Source organism: Canis lupus, chromosome 1 (assembly GCF_003254725.2).
Source record: "Canis lupus dingo isolate Sandy chromosome 1, ASM325472v2, whole genome shotgun sequence".
Lineage (NCBI taxonomy): Eukaryota > Metazoa > Chordata > Mammalia > Carnivora > Canidae > Canis > Canis lupus.
Genome location: NC_064243.1, coordinates 2,939,795 through 2,960,185, shown reverse-complemented (window position 1 = coordinate 2,960,185; position 20,391 = coordinate 2,939,795). Strand labels below are relative to the sequence as shown.

At 43.5% G+C, this 20,391-nt stretch overlaps 3 long non-coding RNA genes across 3 annotated transcripts; 2 read left to right on the top strand and 1 right to left on the bottom strand.

The window, feature by feature from the left end:
• Positions 1 to 4,716: 4,716 nt before the first annotated feature.
• LOC125755319 (uncharacterized) lies at positions 4,717 to 9,203 on the top strand. The gene is made up of 2 exons (XR_007411499.1): positions 4,717 to 4,908; positions 5,612 to 9,203. It is a non-coding gene; the product is annotated as an uncharacterized LOC125755319 (long non-coding RNA).
• A 1,090-nt stretch (positions 9,204 to 10,293) lies between these two features.
• LOC125755318 (uncharacterized) lies at positions 10,294 to 13,740 on the bottom strand. Its single transcript, XR_007411497.1, has 3 exons — positions 13,417 to 13,740; positions 12,152 to 12,189; positions 10,294 to 12,032 (listed from the first exon to the last, which is right to left on the bottom strand). It is a non-coding gene; the product is annotated as an uncharacterized LOC125755318 (long non-coding RNA).
• A 668-nt stretch (positions 13,741 to 14,408) lies between these two features.
• On the top strand, positions 14,409 to 18,542 carry LOC125755320 (uncharacterized). The gene is made up of 2 exons (XR_007411502.1): positions 14,409 to 14,663; positions 15,083 to 18,542. It is a non-coding gene; the product is annotated as an uncharacterized LOC125755320 (long non-coding RNA).
• Positions 18,543 to 20,391: the final 1,849 nt, after the last annotated feature.

Below are 20,391 nucleotides of genomic sequence, written 5' to 3'. Positions count from 1 at the left end.
TGACCTTGAGTGTAGCATATCTGACTCCTGGGGGCACCCACCCCGACCCCCTCGGCAGTGGCATTCAATCAGCTGTCACAGGTGCTGGGCACCAAGCTTTCAGGGAATGATGTTGTAATTCTCTCATTTGTGTTAAGTTTGACTTCTTAGTGTACTTTTACTCACTTTGCTAATATAAAGATGTGATACAGCACACAGCCTATTTCATGAGAGTTATTTTTTCTAATTTGATGACTATTTTATACTATCACACCAGAGGCTTTGTGAACTGTCAGTTCCCCCACTAGCCTACTAGCAGGGAAGATGCTGCTTCCAATAACAAATGTCCTCTCCTGATGAAGCCCAGGACTAATTTTTCCACTGACCCAGATACTTTACACCCAGAAAAAGGGAACATTCACAGTTGCAGAATTGTGAGTACTTGCAGTTGAATAAAGGTAATACTGCCCGACTCTGGGATGGTTTTGTTTTTGGAATGTAATTTTTTGGGGGGAATTTTTCAATCCTGGACACACACTGTTCCCCAAAAAACTGCTTTAATGGAGTGCCGTCTTAAAGAGTAGTTTCTGAGGCATTACTCTTGTGATAGGAATTCATTCCTATGATGCAAATAGTCACAGTGCCCTGCTGCTCACGCTGGCAAAATACATGTTCAAAATATTAACACAAGAGAGCCAGGATCAGTGACCAAATGGGCAAGAGTGGGCGACTGAGAAGCAAGTTTTAGCATGAGGAAAAAGGAAGTAACTTTATATGTCTACTCTTTCTTCTGAGGAAATCACATGCTGAAGATCCTTGAGAAAGGAATGTGTGTGACTAGGTAGGTGGATGGGAGCCCACGAAGAGACCTACACAGCCCATCGCTACGCCATCACCCAGGTAGTGACAAAGGAAACGTGCCACGCGTTGGATCCAATGGCTTTATGTCCTGAAGTGACATGTTTTCTGGTTGGAATGTTTTCACCTGTGCTTGTGATGCATCTGGGTAGAAGAAATAATGGGTATTTCTTTACCTAGAGCAAAAACCAAAGTGAAAAGGATGCCCTGAGTTGGACAGTGGGATACATCATCCACTCACAAGTCCTTACACAATCCACCAAAGGCTAAAGAATAGGCAAGATGCCGTCCGCGGAGAAAGGCAAGTTCACCAGAGATCGGGCCAGGCCCTCTCAAGATGCTCCTTTTCACTGTGACTGGCCCAGTGATTGACTCAGGCAGTGTATCCCTGAATTTCCCATACTGACACTTGTTCTTTGTGTGAACTCCAGGCTGGGGGAGAGTTGCTTGGTGGTTGGCATAGCTGTGAGAGACGAGAAGCCGCACCACGGAAATAATCCATCCCCTTCCAGTCTGCATGGTGCACACCTGATCTAACGCGCTGTCTAAATCTATGCTAAATCATTACTCCTAATTATAAGTTCCTATTGTGTCTGTTTTTTTTTTAACTAGGTGGAGAAAGAGTTATTTAAGGCTAGTATTTTCATCATTTAGTGTCTATCCAAGAACAAATGAAGTCTCAGGAGGCAAAAAGAGTTTCTTGTTTAAATTTATATAATTTACAGTAAAACGGAACGTAACATCTTTCTCCAATCAAGGTTTTCTTGTTTAAGAAAACCAAAGAGCACACTGACTAGGAGATAAGCAGGTGATCTTCCAAGGGGGAATCAGAAACAGGTGGCTAGTTGCTCAGGGCCCGTCTGAAGAAAGACACAAGAACCAACTTGAAGAAGACAGTATTATCTACTACAACAGCTTTTTCTGCAGGATATTAAAGCACTTTATAAATATTAATTATCTCATCCATTCTTATCACACTGTATGAACCAAAGACATTATAGATGGCCAACTGCCTAGCCCACTAGGCTAAATATCTCAAGCTGTCTTTCACAGAATGTGATTTCCAATTCAAAACATGCTCACCTCCCTCTTATTTAGAGATGTGATTGCACTTATGAAAGATCCAGTCCCCTTTGGTTCTTTCTCAATACCTTTGAATTACTAAATATTTCTGCCTGTGCCCCACCTCTTCCCCCTTTTATACATGTTAATCTAGCAAAATTAGAAAACGCCAATACATAAAGTAAGGGTAAGCCACACATAAGCTCCTAATTATTAAAAATTACCATGGATGTATGGTGTGTATTTATCCTGAAGATTTTCTAAATGCATGTGATCGTACATTTTTATTTCCTTTAATATTGTTTCATGTTCACTTATATCATTATTTTAGATATATTCAATATAATCTTTTTAATGCATTATATGCCATTATTCTTAACAGCTAAATATTACTTCACTATATGGAAGTGATATAATTAAATTCTTCCACCTAAACACTGAGGCTGTTTCAACATTTTTGCTGTTACAGAGCTCTGCCAGGAAATCAGCATGTTCTGTATCCTTCTGAACCTTCTCGGTGGCCAAATATATGAAACCATGATACAAAGGTTTGGTTTTGTTTACAAAAATGGAACTATACCCCAAACCTCACTTCGTCCACATTAGAAAAAAAAAAAAAGTATCATGAATGTTCTTCCAGGGAATTTTCTTTTTTTTTATTTATTTTTATTTATTTATGATAGACATATATATATACATATATATATATATATATATATATATAGAGAGAGAGAGAGAGAGAGAGAGAGAGGGAGAGAGAGAGCAGAGACACAGGGAGAAGCAGGCTCCATGCCGGGAGCCCGATGCCGGACTCGATCCCGGGACTCCAGGATCGTGCCCTGGGCCAAAGGCAGGCGCGAAACCGCTGAGCCACCCAGGGATACCCCAGGGAATTCTTTCAATAGTTGCATAATAATTTACAGTACCTATATACCACTATTTGTCCAGCCATTTTCCTTTGATAGTTATTCAGACATTCCTTGATGTTTGCCATACAAAGAATCCTGCCCTCGACATCCTAGAACATAACTGCTAGTATAGTCAGTGTGTACTCCAACAGCATAATGACAAAGAAGTGGTATTGCTGAGTCAGACGACACATCTGTAATGTGAATAAATGTGTCATGCACACCTCTTAAAGGCATTCACATCAGCGTGTGGAAAAATGCAAGCTGCTCTGTCAGTTTCCTTCATACAGATGCTCTAGCTAGAAATACCTTGGATGTAAACATCCACACAAGGAAAGTGATGCTCAGAAAGGTACGAGGCATGTTCAAGGTCACGCAGGTAAATATTTCAGAATCAGGACTAGCACCTATACCTCCTTATTGTCTGACAAAGACTTTCTGTATAACAGCAAATATTTATTGGGGATGGGGGGTTGGTACAAGAAAGAAAGAAAATACATTATCACATTTAGCTATTGCTGTGTAACAAACTGCCCCAAAACTTAGTTTAAAATAAGAGCCACGTATTTAGTTATGACTTTATGGGTCAGCAATGTGGGCTGGGCTTTGCTGGGGGGCCCTGTGTCTAAGCTGGCCCCCTCAGGTCTACGTGGTCAGCGGTGGGTCAGCTGGGCTGCCTTGGTTCTTCTGTGCTCCCCCATCCTGCAGTATACTTCCCAGGCTTGTTCTTGTGGCAGTGGCCAAAAAGAGTGTACGTGTTTGAGGCCTCCTGAGGCTTACACCCAGGGTTTGCACATTCTCACATCCGCCACATTCAATGGTCAGAGAGCCGCAGGGCCAGCCCCGCAGATTTGAAGGATGATGAGACAGACTGCCTCTAGTGGAAGGACACTGCAAAGGGCTTGGGCAAAGGAAAGTGTGGAAAGCAGGACCCATGCTAGCAAGCAATCCACCAGGTTCTCAGGTGGATTAAGTTTTTCCCACTTTCCAAACAATTGCTTTATCTTCTTGATGTGGCTTGTTTAGAAAATCATGGCTTTCTAAGAGCATAAAGGTAGTAATGTTTGTAGTGAAATCTCAAACAGTTCTCCCAAGATACCTGCAGTACATCTGGGGCATTACCATATTTGGTCAGATCTCTTTCCATTTTTAAAAATAGGTTTGTCAGATAAGAAAAATTAAGCACTGGGATGCCTGGGTGGCTCAGTGGTTAAGCAGCTGCCTTGAGCTCAGGGCGTGGTCCCGGAATCCCAGGATCAAGTCCCACATCGGGTTCCCTGCATGGAGTCTGGTTCTCCTCCCCCTGCCTGTCTTTGCCTCTCTCTGTGTCTCTTGTGAATAAATAAAATATTTTAAAAATAATAAATGAAAGAAAAATTAAGCGCTATGGCCGTTTTACTCTGTTCTTGTAATATGCCATATACAGCATTGCTGATGTATTTTCCCTTTATTCCTTGACTGAAGGGCACTGCAGCTGTAGAAAGCACTGTTTGGGGTTTGGTCTTCTGTAGTCTTTTTGTGTGTATATGACTTTAAAAAAATACATATCTCTGTAATTTTGCATCTCACACAATAAACGAAGAGGACTTTACAGGTCATAAAAATAGCAGGCAATAAATAAAGTTAAACATGGTCAGCTTCCTTTTGATATCACAACAGGAGTGTGTCCTTGGAGAGGAGAAGCAGGGCTGAGGGGCTCCACTTGCTGTTTGCTGGGGCTCTGGTGAACGCAGCCTGTGGATGCGCAGACAGCCCTGCAGGGTGACTCCTGAGTGCTGGGGAGGGAACATCCTCTATATTTAGAACTTCTGGCTTCAGTCAGATATAAAATGGATTTAGGATGTGGGTTGAGGACAGGAAGGGAACACACACATGCTAATATTTCATTTGTTCTTTCTTGAATCAGCAGCTTAGCGTGGAAAGTGCTCTTCTGTGACATTCCTGTTTGTCCGTAATTACGGATTGGTGAGGAACAAAAAGAAACTAAAGCAGAACTCTGCTGACGTTTTACACTGGGCACCTTGGGACGTGTCTGAGCGTACGCTGGCCCCACTTGTGCATCCATCAGCAATTGGGTTCTCCAGTCCCGAGCAAAAGCCGGGTGAGTGGCTGCCAAAAGCGCCCAGTTTTCTGAAGGACGGAGTTGAGCATGCCATGTGCCTTTCACAGTAGAATTCCACAATGAGGCTGAGAGTATTTAAAACAACTAAAATAAGCATGTAGGAAAGAACCATAGGTTTCAATAAAAAAAAAGTGTTTTGAGGACATTCTATACCAGAGATCCCTATTCCAAAGGAAACAGGATACACAGAAAAGTGGAAACTTTATTGTTTACTTGGAGGTATGAAAAGAAATAGGTCAGTGATTCGTTTCCATAGTGACTATTATTGAAATAAGACAAACTGACACCAATACTGATTTATTCTCCTATTCAAGCCCTTTTAAAAGATCACTTGAATCTGAGTTGGTTCTTGAATATAAACAAGAAGACCAAGTTATCTTTCACAATAATGACCTTTTGCTACTTGAGAATGAGACTTTTAAAAAAATTAAAATAATCCAAGTTTGTCTCATAACAGTTTGTGGCTATAAACAGAACGTGTTTTTAAGTATAGGAATTGTGTTCTGGGCAGTTGCAATTTAACACTAGTTCTTAAAGTAATGATCTATTCTTGCTTTACCCCAAACTATAAGGATAGTTCTTTGCTGTTGGTGACCTCTGCAGCCACATGACAAGAGTTGGTAATAAACGCGGGTACTTAAGCTGCACTCCTGGATGACCAGTTTTAATTTGACCTTTCTAGCCAAGAGCCAGCTCAAGTGCGGAGTGTGGAATACAGCTGTGTGCTGGGGAGTCCAATCATTTTGGCCATTTAACCATCACAATGAATCGTTGCCTGTGGACGTCCTCTGAAGTGATCAATACCAATTTTCAAGACAGCCGAAATGTCCCAATCAGCTACATGGCGCCAGTTCAGTGGGCATGTGTGGATCCAGGTTCCTAGTCAAGGTGAAAGGAAACAAACAAGTGCTCGGCCCATTCTGGCCATTGGAGGCCTGCTGTCGGGGAATCTGGGTCAGAAAGATTTTGTTCCAGTTGCAGGTCTTCTGTCTGGACCACTTCCACGGTTCATCTCTTCATCTTTGTCAACACAGTGAAAGTGGGTCAGTTCTCAGCCGAGGGATGTGGACGTGGAGTCTCACCACGTGTTCCACTCCTGGGGCAGTGGCAGGAGGAGACTGTGCTGTGCAGGGTAGGGCAGTGCAGGTGTGAGAGTGGGTCTTTGGTATATGCATGTGTCAGCGTATGCATGAGTATGTGTATATGAATGCATGTGATTATGTGTGCAAGACAGGAGCGTGGCCTGTGGCACAATCTATGATGTGAGTGATTTCCTCTGCTAACATTAACCCTTAGTTGTCAGGGTCTTGACTTCCCCAGTTACCAAATAACCCAGGATCATTCTTCTTCTGCTCTATCTGCCTTTCATCAATTTTGCTTCTATTTGCTATCTTCGCAGGTAGGTCAATAGTGGAGAAAAAAGAAGGAAATGATTTCTTGACTAAGATGGGAGGTAGTGGAAGCTGAACCTTTGGGCTAAAATTAGGTGAGAAGATAATCAGTAGATCAGCATAAAAGTAAGGAGCTTAAGTGACTGGCTGCAGTTCTGCACTAGGTCAGGGACCCCATCTTTCCCATTTTTCTCTAGCATGAATGTTTGTCAAATATATTTTTTCTATATTTAAGCAATTATTACTTTCTCCTAGCATAACAAACATTAATCCCAGGGCTCATGGGAGATGAGGAGACTGTAATGGAATAGCACTTTGCAAAATAAGAACTCTGACCTATTGCACTGTAAAGCTAATCATCTATTTTCAAGAATGCAGACCAATCACCTGCAGGGTAGCTTTTATGTTATGGCACCAGAGGGAAAGCACTGCACTTTATTCTCTTTGGAGTGCTTCCAAACTGCATGGTCATGCTCTGAGGATAGCCTCCTCCCCCTTTCATAAACACATAGGAATCTGGTAGACACAGTTTAAGTTATTAGAAAGTTGTAAGCCACAGCAGTTCATCTCTTTTTCTCAAATAGCTGATCCTGAAAAATGATAACCCAACAGAGCTAGGGAAGCATGTTTCTTTTTCTTGTTTGCTCTCTGGGAGTACCTGCCAAGTTAGAAATCTACATAAATGAAATATAAATTACTACCAACTTAAAGCACTAGACAAATTCTAAAAGTTCTCACAATCACACAAGGCAGGACTACAATGCAAGTGACAAAATAATAGCTATCTGTTGGTTTTCATGTTATTTCCACGTTTCTTAATAAAGACGTCTCTGTTAAAAAGAGTAAACTACTTTAAAAGAAAGCCAAAAGAAGAGAGAGAGAGAGAGAGGGGAAGAGAGAGGCTGGGAAGGAAGCAAGGAAGGAGGGAGAGTGATATGGAGGCTCTCTTTGAGAATCTGAATTTATAAACTGGTGAGAGTGAACTATTCCTATTCACAGAAGAATCTTTATTCATGAAAGAATTAACCGCAGGATTCCTTTTTGCTTTTGTTTCATTTCAAAATGTTATGAAATTTCGGAATTTTATTATAAAATATTACAGAGACACAAAGATACAGAGAATTATGTAATACCACATTTCCACCACTTGCTTAAAAGAGTCATCCCCCTCTCCCAACAACTTGATCATTCTTGTGAACTTAGTGTCACCACTTTTGTAGATTTCTTTATCCTTTTACAATGTACTCATGGATCCTAAGCACTTAATCCTATTTTTATGTATGTTAAATATCTGTAGGGTTGATATTATACACTGACTGATTTTATCTTATCCATGGCATCATGGATTTTCTCGCAGGTTTTATCCGTTGTTTAATTTTATGCGTTGCTGTACTTTGCTCAGTTCTCTGCTGGATGGTGGTCCTTTGGGCAGATACCACAGATTATTTACTAGCCAAACAGAGGTTCTGATCGGGCTTCTCTCTGAACAGAGCATTTAAAATATTTTCTTAAAATCTCTGATTTTAGACCTGGTTCCACTTGCAACTTTCCTAGTCCTCAGAGGTACTCTTTCCAGTAGCAGGCTTAAATATTCTAAATCACTTAAAAACAAAACAAAAACTATTTTTGTGACTATAAAACTAATACACACCCATTTTAAAGTAAACACACAAAAGTATAGTTCTCAACTTTAGCAATAATCACTGTGAACATTTTGGTGTATTTCTTTCCAGCAATTTTCATGTTTTGGTTTTGGCTTGCACAAACCTAGTCCTATTGCAAGGGGCAATTCGCCTTGGCATTAAAAATCTATAAAAATAAAAATTGTGATAGAAAAGCATTCCAGCCTGTGCTCCAATTGCTGGGCATTTAGGTAGTTCCAAGATGTCACTCTATTTTGTTCAGGTGCCCACCTGCTACATGTTACGTGCTCATATTAGGTGTAGAAAGTATAACAGTAAAAGAGACAAGATTGTATTCTTCCCAGAATATTAAATAAAAAGCAAAAACTACACAAATAATCATATGATCGCCCTTGTGACACGTACCATGAAGTCACAGAGACTAAGCAGGGGATAAAATGCTGAGATCCCCAGGAGGCAGGAAATAGTCACATGAGGAAGGGAAGACCTCCACCAGGAGGAGAGGCATTCAGTCTGGATTCAAAGATACAAGAAGGGTGTATGACCTGTGGGTGGATACGTCTGTGTCTTGGGATTGGCAGGAAGCATGAGACAAAAGGCCAGGGCAGTTACAGATCATCATCCCCTCATGAAAACCCATATGCCTAAATCTTTTCCCACTTGTCTGGTTATCCTGTAAAGACAGCATCCTAATGTGGAATTACTGGACTGCAATGATTTGAAGAAATCGTGTTTATAGGATTTTGATGTATTAAAAATAAAACGTTACTCAAGATTCTATATTTTGGATGCCAACACCAATGTGTTATATCATTGGTGCCAATGACTCTGACTAGTGCTGCTGGGAAGGTAGGCCTGGAAACAATGTCGACCTCAGAACTGTGCTATTATTACTTTTTACTCTATCACCTAAGGTGAGTGGCTATGAAAGAAATGACTAGAAGAAACATATTATTATTTAAAACACATGAAGAAAAACATAATGTTAAAACAGCAAAGATATGTGGGTGGGTGTGTATCTTTGCAATGTGAAGAACACACACACACACAACTCAGGGATACACTAAAGAATTATCAAAGAGGACCTGGATGGAGTCAGAGGACTCCACAAATTAACTGAACAGAAAAGATTATAATAAATGGGAAGACACTTCAGGAAAGAAACAGTATTATATAAAAAAAAATTATTGATCTCAAGACTATTTCACAATTTTAACAAATTCTAATAAATTTTTTAAAAGATTTTATTTACTTATTCATGAGAAACACAGAGAGAGGCAGAGACATAGGCAGAGGGAGAAGCAGGCTTCTTAAGGGAAGCCTGATGTCGGACTTGATCCCAGGACCCCAGGATCACGCCCTGAGCCAAAAGCAGACGCTTAACCCCTGAGCCATGCTGGTGTCCCTCAATAAAAATTTTAAAGGGATTTTTTGGTTAAAATAATTCTGAAGTTTACTTGAAGAAATAATGTTCAAGAATACCCAAGAAAATTGGCAAGAAGAAAAATCCACTAAAATGATCTCTTCTGATGGATAAGGATGGAGTGGGAGAGGAGAGAAACAGAGGCTACTGTTGTCCACAGAAACCCCAAATCTTTAGTTAATCTATGTCTGCACTACTGTGATTAAAAATACAAAAAGATACACTTCAAGACCTAAAAGAGAAGTTTGTGGTGGGTTACAGAGTGCAGGAATAGGTAGACCTATTACTGGGACAAAAGAGACAGCTTTGAGTTTTCACAAAAAATAAAGACAGGGCAGCCCGGGTGGCTCAGTGGTTTAGGGCTGCCTTCAGCCCAGGGTATGATCCTGAAGACCCAGGATCGAGTCCCATGTCAGGTTCCCTGCATGGAGCCTGCTTCTCCCTCTGCCTGTGTCTCTGCCTCTCTCTCTCTGTGTCTCTCATGAATAAATAAATAAAATCTTTAAAAAAAAAGACAAAAATAATATTTTAAATCAGTGGCACGGTAAATATTGTGCAATTAAGTAAAATAAATTTGAAGTACTATTTCGTAAAATAAATTCAAGAATAATCAGAGATAAACTTGAGAAGAAGCAATGAAAAAAGACAATGCCTAAGACAGGGAAATAAGTATTTAGATGAATAGTATCTATGGTTGCTGTTAACAGCAAAATTAAAATACACAGTAAAAGGAAAGATAGTTGACTTCCAAAAATCTTAAATTTCTATATGCCAAAAAATCATATAAGTGTAAATGCCAAAAAGGATAACTATGTACTAAAATTATATCAATGTTAATATTATATTTTCCTTACAAATTAAGAATGACAAACATCCCACTTTAAAAAAAAAAAAACAGGGAAATATCCTAAAAAACATATAGAAGGGGAAAAAGTCAATAAATATAAGGCAATTTTGAATTCTCTGACCAGGGAAATGTATATTAAAATAATGATGAGATTCTGGTAGCAATGAAAGAACACACCCAGTGCAGATCTTGGTTTCCAAAGCCAGTCCCCAAGGAAAGCAACCAGGACTCCATGATGCCATGACATATTTTACTGAAAACAAACCGAACAAATCTTGGTGGTCTCACATAAGAAGGAAAAAAAAAAGTGCCATATGTTTAAAAGTGATACCTAGCAGAATCCACAACAGAAAGGTAACAAGGAACATTTATCTGCACTGCTAAAGTTAAATTCAGGCAGAAAAAAAATCACACCAAAATAAATATAATGCTGTTGCAACAATAGACCAAGACTTGGCCCTATTTTAAAGTTGTGCATGTCCATTTCAATCGAAGTTGACCCTACTCTGGAGGGTGGACTCCAGCAGCCTCACCTGAAGGCAGGGGTGAGACTCCCCCACAGGAGGGGCCCTGTGTCCACCATATCCCTGGCACAGCTGACTTTTTCTATAGCAGAGTAAAAAGCTCCATTTCCTTTTAAGTGCAGCGACTTATAAAAAAGGCCTGGCTTAAAGGGCCACCTTTGGATAAATTTGTCTCTTATTCCAAAATCTTTAAATATTTGCAACTTTAAAAGAGGGGAAAACTAAAGGTTATATCCATTCCTGCTTCTAAGGAAAAGAGTGGAGTCTGCTTTTATTATAATGAGACTCTACAACCAACCCATACAAGCCTATATACCTTGCACTTCTTTTAAGGTTAGGACTATACCCAATTACCCTTGTGATTTGAGACAAAGAGTAGCAGAGAAAAAATTTATTCAGTGCTAATATGATTATGTGTGGCACACTGGGGCACATGTTTGCACATGGGTTATCTCAAGTAATACATGCAATCCCAGAACAGGATTCTGTGGGGAAACAGGCTTGGGGGGAAGCTAAGGCTCCGAGACCCTGGCTAAAAGTAAAGGATGACATGCAAGTCTAGTAACAGTTGTCTTCAGGCCCATCCTCACACCCTGCAGTCTTTCTGACCCACTCTTCAGGACTGTGAAATGAAGCTTTACACATCCTCTAAGTATCTTTCCAGCTCTAATATTCTGGAACTTTCTGATTTAAAGATTTGCTCTCATCTGAAGCTCCAAAAACCCCACGAGTGAGGCAGTCATAATTGCAAATTTAAGAGTCAGGGTGTTCAGTCTGATGTAGGACTTCTGTGCTACTTCCAGAAACATACATTCATCTAGAAGGTGAAGCCCAAGTACTGACATTTCCAGTGTATTTCATCTGTTTATGGAAATAACTGAAATAGATTATTATATAATGGGATGCCTCAGATGGTCTGGGGTGAGTACAGTGTGGACAATAAGGAAAGTTAAGAAGAGCCTTGGTCTTTAGAGTTCTTGCTCCCATCTTTTTCTTCAATTTTCTCATTTGGTGCCAACCAGCTCCTTCAGTCAAATGTCCTATGAAACCTGCACTTTCAGATCAAATCCTCATCATTCAAAGTCAGTATTTCTGATTCCTTTTCTTTCATTCTTTCCATCTTTCATTTCTGACATGGCCTGACTGCTGGTAGACAAGGAAGTGACTGGAATAATTCATATGAAGGCGTGAATGGCCCATTGCTGACTCAGCCTGTGATCTCCTTCCCAGGCAACTTTAAATTCTGAAAGAGTAGCTAGTGAATCCAAACAGGATCTTAAGTTCAGAGTTAAGGAATTATATTATTTAGGCAAGTCTATGGACAAGTTAGAAAGCATATTTTTCTACACCAGTTCCCCTTCTTCTGTATGGATATGGTATTGTTAATAGGATACTTTAAAGTTATCATTTCCAAACTTCTGAAGGTAAACCTCTATTAGATTAAAAAAAAAAAAGGACACTTACCCAAATGACATACTGAATTCATATATACATGTCCAATTACTGCACTGATAATGCTTTATTATAAACATACACATTTTAAAGGGTGTGATAAAAATAATAATACTTTCACCGTATTTTATCTTAATTTTAAAAGCACACATTTTTGCTCTCACTCCAACTTGTTTTAAGTGTAAGTGGTAAGAATGAATATACTTCTCACATGTAAATTACACACATATACCAAATGCTGAAAGAAAACAGCCGGTGAGTACCTCCTACCCCCACGCCTCACTGGGAGCACTCAGGTCTTTTCACCAGGGTCTGTGCCTGTCAGATGGACAAAGGGAAGGGGGAGCAAGATGGGTGAGGGGATCCCTCTGTACAGCGTTAATGAAGTTTGATTCTCTTCTTTGATTAAAGAGAGCGATAAAAGAGTTGTCATGGTCTCTTCCTGAACCCCAGTCAATTATCATGGGGGTGCACTCACGGCTCTGTATGCCTTATTTAAACCAAGAGCAGGCTCAGATCCAAGTTTTGTGGAACTTGGGACTGTTACAACTTCTGAGGGGAGAAAACTCCTGAAGAAAGAGAGCACACACACGGAATCTTACTTTTACAACTTTAACATTCTCGGTGAGCACGACTGGGCCCTCCCAGAGCAGTGGAAGGGGGAGCTTTGCGGGGGGGGGGGGGGGAGGGGGGCGGCACCTCCAGCAAGAAGGTGAGAGACGGGCCTTCAGAAGACTAGAGGAACGTGCTCCTCCTGAAAACCATGCAGCTTGGGAAGGAGCGCTTCTGTGCAAAGGTTGCTTAGGGGACCGGAATTTAAATTTCCTTCCCTGCCTGAGCCCTCTCAATGGGCCTTGGCTCTTAGCGAACCCTGCCTTCTGTTTAAAGCAGCGTCCCCGCCGCACAGCCCTCGGAGGTCTGGAGCGAAGGGTTTAGAGGTCCCAGCCCTTGGCCCTCGCTGTCCTCCTCTCGCTCCCCCCTAAAGCTCCGGGCTGCGGGCTCACGGCAGAGAGAGAGCTCGCGGCTCCACGAGGAGGACGTACAGCTTCTTGGCTAAGCGCACCCGGACTTAACCAGAGTAAGTCGCGCTGTCAGCCCCTGCCCGGTAAGGGGGCCCGTTTCCCCTGTTCCTTGTGGGCAAGGAATCCGAGCTGAAACCGACCCCGAGAAACCTCTGCCCGTCTCCCTTTTAAGGCCTTGTTCCGACCTAAGATGGCAAAGGAAGAAACGAGGGGCAGCCGCGGCTAGCGGGCGTTTACGGCGCGAGGCCCCCGAGACCGCCGGCCGCCGCCGCGACGCCCCTCTTCCTCCACGCCGGTCTCCCACACGCCGTCCCTGTCCCTGTGTGGCTGCCGCACGCGCAGGCCCTCGGCTCACCGGAACGCTCTGCCCGGACCCCCCTCGGGGCGGCCCTCGACAAGCGGCGGGAACACGCCGACACGGAGACCAACAGCGGGCTCGCGGCCCCGGGCGCCGGCGCGGCAGACGCCACGTTTACCCAGCATGCTCCGGGCGGCCAGCGGCGGGCGGGCCACGGCCACGGCCACGGCCACGTGACGCGGGGGGCGCCGGGACCGCGCACTGCTCCCGTCTGCGGCTGCGCGGGGCGGGGCGGGGCGGGGCCCCCGGAGGCGGGAAGGCGGGAAGGCGGGAAGGCGGGAAGGCGGGCGGAAGGGAGGGCGGGCGGGGAGCCGGTGGCTGGCCGCTGGCGAGGACGAGGCGTCGGAGCCCGCGACGGACGTCGGCGGCTCTGTGGTTTGGGGCACGGATGCACACCCAGGCCCGGCGCCTTCCCCCAGCAGGTCCGGCGGTCATCCATGAGCCCGGGCTCGCAGTGGGTCGGCGGGTTGGCGGGACCCCCGCTGCCGAGCGAAGGGCCGGGCGTCCCGGGAGCGCAGGGAACGCGGCCGCCGCCGGGGATTCGCCCGGTGACCCGAGCTGCCGCGGTCCCCGGAAAGCTTGGCTCCGTCCGACCCGCAGGGGGAGGCGGCCTCGGCGTGAGGGGGGCCGCGGGGTGGGTCCTCGTGCCTCCCCGCTGCCGAGGCCGGGCCCTGAGCGGCCCCGAGCGGCCCCGCAGCCCGACTGCACGGGGACCCGGGGGCCCGCGGCGGGGCGGGGCGGGGCGGGGCAGGCGTCCCGCGGGGAGGGCACATTCTGGCCCGGGGCGGCCCCCCCGACCCCCGACCCCCGGGGCGGGACCCAGCGGCCCCCGTCGCGGCTGGGAGGGCGCATCCTGCCGCCACCGACGCGCCGCCGGACGTCGAATAAAGGACTCGCCCCAGCGGAGGCCCAGCTTCCTCCTGAACCTGCGGGGAACCCCGACGGCAGGACCCGCGGCCCCGGCGCTCGCCTCCGCGCTGCCGCCGCCCACGCCGCAGGCTTTGGCCGAGGCGGAGCCGGGGATCCAGACACCACTGCCACCTGGCGGCCGCGCGCCCGAAGGAGAACCCCGGGGTTTGTTTTCATGGTTCCAGTTTTTTGAAGGAAGAATCTCTTGTAAAAGTTGGGGGGTGTGAGTCTTGAGTTACGTAGCATTAAAACACGCGTGACAGGGGAAAGGACTTGGTGAGGGTCAGGTCAGGGTCGGGGAGTTGGGTTATTTGAGGCTACCTGATTGTGGCCGAATGGGACTTCAGCCACTTAGAAACGTTTGGCGTTCCTGCAATATCGGATGCACCCACACTGAATATGCCAAAGACAAGGTGTCACTTATTTGCATTATCTGTCATTTGGGATTGTCTCTTTTACTGTTTCTCTCCATTCGGGTGTGTCACGTTTCTTTGAGCCAGTGTCTTAGGTCTAAACTGAAAGGCAGAGGACACTGACCCGATTCGGTACTTCCACCCTTGAACTCTGGCCTTTGCCCTGGACAGGTCTGGAGGGGGCCTGACTCTGAGCAGAAAGAACCCAGCAGAGAATAGAACACTTCCTCCCGCTCCAGAAAGCAACAGTCCCCCAAGCCAGTGTCTTCCAGGCTTCAGAAGATCGGGTTAGACAACGATCAATGAAGCCGAACAGCTAACGATGTCCCTAAATAAATGTCCTTTTGCTCTTTAGAGCCCTATGCTCCCCATTTTATATTTTATTACTTCAGATGTCTGGAGGCCTTTGGTCTTACCCTTGGCTAAGCTAGTTCAGAGGAAGAGAGAGGCAAGGGAAAGAAAGGGAACTATTGTAGGTTTGGTTCAATGCTCTACAATCTACAAAAGTTGCTTCATTAACTGCTGTGGAGCGAAAAACCGAGACGCAGAGAATTTATTCATGGCCCAAGTTAGACAGTAAGTACACGGTAAGGACAAAATGTGACCCTGGATCTCTCTGAATGCAAAGAGCAGAGGCTTAGCAAGAACATCCAAGCCTGTTGAGACTGTAGGCTGCTGTCAGGACACATGACTCTTACCCTGCACCCTGCTCCTTCTCACATGGCTTCATGATGAACTTCCCATGAAACTGGAATATTCTACTTCCTCTCAGGAACTAAGAGTAAGGAAGGTTTACAGACAAGATTGCACTAAATCCATCTTGTCCTCTTTTCCCCATATTATGCATGAATAAGCTCAGTGCACAAGGAGGAATGCTAAGCCAGGCAGCAGGATTTAAGGATTTTCAGCCTGTGGATTCAGGAAACAGAAGTCTTAATTTTTAGAGCTGCTCTGTCAGGCACTTTACAGCTTCCTCTTCTAAGGGCCATAAATCTCCAGACTGCCAGTCTCCAGACTCACATGTAAATGGTCCTATACATCAGCAGCCACTGGCCACCAAAACAAAGCCAGGGAGTGAGTGATCCATGAATAAGGCTCACGTATGGTCCTCAGCTATTCAGGTCCACTGTCCATCCAGACGCAGGAAGGGCCCTGGGCATCCAAGGCGGATGGCCACATTTTCTGGCAGTGGAGACTGGCAGAAAGGGAGGCCCAATGGAAAGGTACTCCTGCAGGCCTGCCCTTGTCTGGATGCTTCCACAGTGCAACAGTCTGACCCCTGACACAGGTCATCTGGGGGTGGCTCTCTGAGGTTGGGGTCTCTGGGCAACAGCCTCAAGGGGAAATGAAGATTGGCTGTGTGCTGGGCTCTTGCTCATTGATGGTGATTTAACTATGAAGAAAAGGCCCTCCTGAGTCTCTGTTGGCTTTGGGAATGTGCAAGTATGTCCACTGTCTTAGGACATACTGCAGACTTGTCTAGGATTTTTAGTGCATGGGGACATGGTATATGGAGGAGAACCTCAAAAGAAAAGGTCTGTTTTATAGAGCAGGGCCTGCAAATTTTTTTCTGAAAAGGACCAGGTAGCGAATATTTTTACTTTGCGTATAGCCTATTTCAACTACTCAGCTCCTCTGTGGCACAGAAGTTGCCACACACTGTGCCTGAGTGAGTGGGCCTCACTGTTTTTCAGTAAAACTTTATTTACCAAAAGGCATAATAGGTGGGATTTGGCCCTCAGACTTACTCTGCTGATCCCTGGGATAGAGAAGGAGCAAAACCTAATCCCTATTCTGTTATGCACCAGATCTGTGACCTCAGATAATTCCTTATCTCTGAGCTTGTTTTCTCGTTAGTAAAATGGAGTTCACAATATCTACCTTTTAGATGTCTGGTAATGTATGTAGAGCTCTTAGCATACCATATGGCAAAGAGTAGGCATACAATAAATATAGGGCTTTCCGTCAAAACACCTTTAGTTGTTGGGGTTGATTCACTGTAGGTGCCTTAATGTGCCATTGCTTTCATAGTCTTTGATAGGCGTCTTTTGCCTCATTTGTTAGACCTGACTCAAGAGTAAATGAAGCCTCTTTCACCCCATTTGTATTCTAAAAGTAGGTCTTTCCAAACTCACTGACATGTTATTTCAAACTGTCTGGCAGCATTTAGGGCTTTGTGGAGTCCCCTGGCAATTTCACTGCACCAGAACATTGCCTACCCTGAAATTTTTAAATTATAATGGAATGCAAAACAGATGTACCAAATCTAGGGAGGACTAGAGCAACATTAATTTGTTCCTTGGGAATGCCCTTCATAAGCACGTTTTTGGGCAGCCATTTGTGATAAGAGCCAGGCAATAAAAGATCCCAGTGTGTTCTAAACACTGCAATTTTGGCAATTTGTGTCAAAGAAAATTTGGAAGGCACCGATAACTGAAACAGAACTGACTGAATTTATGGCTCAACCTTTCACTAAAATATCTGTGTTTGGAAGATGTCACTGATCAGAGAAATGAGAACTTGGAAAAAATTAGATAGGATTCAGACGGGTAGAACTCTGAACTCTCACACTGGTCAATACTTAGTTGTTTAGAATATGAACTGGGGCCAAGTTCCTGCTTGGGTCTCTTCGAGGTGGCTGACTTCATGATGCATTATAAATACCAACTTGAAAATAAAGTGCTAAACTTAAAGGCAGTATTTCCAGAAAAGCTGACTTTTATATACAGGGTTATGATTTTATGTATATTGAACTTCAAATTAGAAAAAAAAACAACAACACAATACGGATAAACAAATAGCACATTAGAGTAATACTTAATACTTAGTATGAATGCCATTAAGATACCAGCCAGAGAATTAGGCTGAACCCATGCTGTTAGCTATCATACATTACGGTCTTGTTAATCATATGATCCAGAGAAGAAGTGTCTGTGGCACAAGGAAAAAAAAATCACTTCTTTTGGCAAATCTGAAGTTTCATATCCTCCAAGATGTACTTGTTATACTTTCCTCTGTAAGAAACAAATCTGATGGAAATCTTTCTTCGCTCTATAGAGTTATAACCTTCTGGGTAAAACTGACCTACTTTTTATCTGATTCTATACTACCACTTCTATGGAAAATGAACTGTACCAGGCAAGAAATGCATGTCTGTGTTAGTCCAGCTGTGCATCAAGACGTGCTTTAAAATAAGGATAAATGTTTTATTTAAGAAAAAAAAAAAAAAAAGAAAGAAAAAAGAAAAACAGAAATAGTTCACCAAACTAGAGTGTAAGCATCTTCTGTAGCTTTGCTACTTACTAATAATTTACATTTTCTTGGTAGGTTATTTTCATATAAAGTATGTATTTAATGTATTTTGTTCGGTCAAAATGCAATTGTGTGGTTGAGCTCGTGCCATGTGTAAAATTCTGTACTGTTTTTAAGACTTTTATTTTTATGGGACACCTGAGTGGCTCAGCGGTTGGGCGTCTGTCTGCCTTCAGCTCGGGGCATGATCCTGGGGTCCCTGAATCAAGTCCCGCATCGGGCTCCCTGCATGGAGCCTGCTTCTCCTCTGCCTGTGTCTCTCTCTGCTTCTCTCTCTGTGTGTCTCTCATGAATAAATAAATTAAATCTTTAAAAAAGAGATTTTTATTTTTAAATAATTTGCAATTAATAGGAGGTTGTACCTATGTACCTTCCCCCAGTTTTCCCCAGTGGTTATATCATATGTAACTATTATACCTTAGCAAAGCCAGGAGACTGATAGTTGTAAGATGTGAGTGTAGAGAGCTAGCCCATTTTATTCTGTGTAGGTTCATATAAGCACCACCACAAATCAAGATACAGAAATTCCATTACACAGAGGCCTCTTTTTTCGTGTTCTCTTAGACTCACTATTGTGCCCTCACTCCCCACCATTTCTTACCCCTGGCAACCAGTGATTTATTCTCTGTCTCTGTACTTTCATCATTTCATGTGTAAATGGAATCATAAGTGAATTTTTGACATTGTTTTTTATATTAGTATAATGCCCTTTTGTATAGTTGAGTCACATTTTTTAACCCACTCTCATAATCTCTGTCTTTTAATTGGTATATTCAGGTCATTTATGTTTAATGGAAGCTCGTATGATAGAGCCTAACAAGGGTTCATCAATCAGGCTGTGGGGTTGTGTTACCAAAGCTTTTTTGGTTGTTGCTGTTACCAAAATTTTTACCAAAAGTGCCTTGAAGGTGTTGAGGGAGAAACAGTTTCCAAGGATCATCCAGGACTTTAAGTTATAAAGTGGAAACAGGTTTAGTTAAGAGAAGGATGCTATAAGGGAAATGTAAGTGAGTGTGGCTTACCCTGGGATAGGTTCCCTAGAGGACAGGATAGGTGATTGCGAGGGAATAGACAACATGGGTTGAAAGGGAAGAGAGGACAGAAGATGAAGTGACCAGAGGTGCTTACCTCAGTTGAACTGCAGCCCCATGCAGCATGGTAGGTCATGGCCCATTCTCCAGAAGGGTGGATGAGCCTATGAGTTCATACCACTGTTCCCAGATTTATAGGTAATCTCTTATCTTTTGGATTATTGCAATTTTAAGTTTGATTGTTTATAACTTAAGTGAAGTTGTTTTGATCTAAGGGTAGATTTGTTGACAGTGAAGAAGCTGTGTCAGGATGTTGTCATCGACATCTGTTGTTGTTGGTAAGCGCTCAGTAACTCAACTGTTGACGGGTGCTGCTAGGGACTTATCTATAAGAACATATGGAAGACCAGCTGTAACATAACGGACATTAAAACTTTAAATCCTGAGAATTTGTGAGAATTTACCAAGTGTGTTTGGTCTGGGCAAGGCTACCTTTTGCTGATCTAAAATAGATCTCCGAGGATCTTAGGGCATTCAATCCTGTTACAGCAAGGCTGCCCTCTGCAGTGGCCGCGTGAAGATCATCTGGCCCATCAACAGCAGTGCCTTTGTTCCCTGAGCATTGTGCTCTAGAGATAGGGGACTTTTGCTTTGCGTAGGCAGCTGAATGTCAGCTCTTAGTTGGCAAAGCTGACTCTTCTGAGATCCAACTCATAGAAAGATACACCTTAACTAAATGTGGACTTTCTTTTATTTCTCCTTTGCCTGGAACAGTAGTGTAATTAATCTGTCATTGGTTTGGAGAATGCTATTTCTTTATTGGCTTATTAAGAGACATTTATCTTGTATGCTGTTGTCCTGTAAAATATTAGTTAAACCATAATTCTGTCAGTGAACTTGTGTTAAAGCTGAGGTTAAACCATAGAAATGCATTTGTTTGTAGAAGTTCACTGAAAGGTGTCAGAAGGCCTCCAGTCCTCTTGTTTTCCGGGAGGTCTGGGGAGAAGATTATTAGCAATGCCCTCCAAGAAGAGAAGGTCAAGCAATTAAAAAAAAAAAAAAGGTACATGTTGAAAATGTGAGCCAAGGATTTCATGGTGAGGGTGGAAGAGAAAGAACCTCTCTGGAATTTTTTTT